Source organism: Merops nubicus, unplaced genomic scaffold, assembly GCF_000691845.1.
Source record: "Merops nubicus isolate BGI_N331 unplaced genomic scaffold, ASM69184v1 scaffold36508, whole genome shotgun sequence".
Lineage (NCBI taxonomy): Eukaryota > Metazoa > Chordata > Aves > Coraciiformes > Meropidae > Merops > Merops nubicus.
The window spans coordinates 360-1,405 of NW_008625741.1; the positions used below are offsets into that span (position 1 = coordinate 360).

A 1,046-nucleotide genomic window follows, 5' to 3' on the forward strand; every position below is an offset into this window, starting at 1 on the left:
TCCTGGGCTGTTTTAACTCTCTGGCTGCAGCGTGGGGGGAAGGAGGGGACTGCAGGATATCTGGGAGCTTTCCTAGGCTGGTGATTCCAGCTTGGTCCTGCTGAGCTGCTCCTCTTCCTCTTGGTCCCCCCCACTTCCTGGCACTTCTTTCCCTTTTCTACCCACCTTCAAAATGTTTCTCACTCGACCTGCAGCTGGCAGAACACAGCCCAGCCCAGCCAGTTCCTCCTCTCCCGGGCCCTCAGCTGCCCTCCCTCCTCAGCCACCTCCTCCAGGTATTTCTCCCAACCCCCCAAAAAAGCTCTGAGCAACCAGGGGAGAAGGTTCCAGGCAGCTCTTCAGTGTCCAGCAGGGCTGGTGGGGGTTGGGTGTAGATTAAACCTCCCCCCCAGGGTGATTTTTCGTGTGGTTTGGAGGGGTTTCAGTGCCCACCCCCCTTTGCCAGAGCCCTGGCTGCTCCATCCCTTCCTGTCCTTCATTAAACATTGACCACGGCTGCTCCAGCCTTCAACTTTTATGCCAGGCTTGGAAACCACCGAGCCAAATTTAGAGCCCTAAGCATAAATATTTAACAGTGGAGAAGAAAATGATGCTGGCAGGGCACCACAGGCAGCAGCAGCTCGAGCTCCACTTCTGGGGGGCTCAGACAAACTGGGGCAGGAGGAGCTGTGGTTGGAGGGGGTGGGTCTGGAATGAGAGGGACGTTTTTTGGGTTTTCCCTCCTTTTCTGGGAGTGTTGTGGCACAAAGCTCTAGGGATGCTGTGGTCCTCCTCATCCTCCTCAGTGTCTTAGTCCTTGCCAGCAGGAGCAGGGCAGGATTGTCCCCCTGGGCTGGGCACTGGGGAGGCTGCACCTTGAATCTTGGGGGCAGTTTTGGGCCCCTCCCTCCCAGCAGGACCTTGAGGGGCTGGAGCGTGGGCAGAGAAGGGCAACGGAGCTGCTGGGGAAGGGTCTAGAGGCCAAGTGTGGGGAGGAGCAGCTGAGGGAGCTGGGGGTGCTGAGCCTGGAGCAAAGGAGGCTCAGGGGAGACCTTCTGGCTCTGCAC

The 1,046-nt window shown here is 58.5% G+C and overlaps 1 protein-coding gene across 1 annotated transcript in view; it reads left to right on the forward strand.

Annotated features, from left to right (window-relative positions):
- DBNL (drebrin-like) overlaps positions 1-1,046 on the forward strand; it is a gene marked incomplete at both ends in the record, with an annotated part of 4,955 nt that overhangs the window by 148 nt on the left and 3,761 nt on the right. The gene's annotated exons all lie outside the window — the stretch shown is intronic.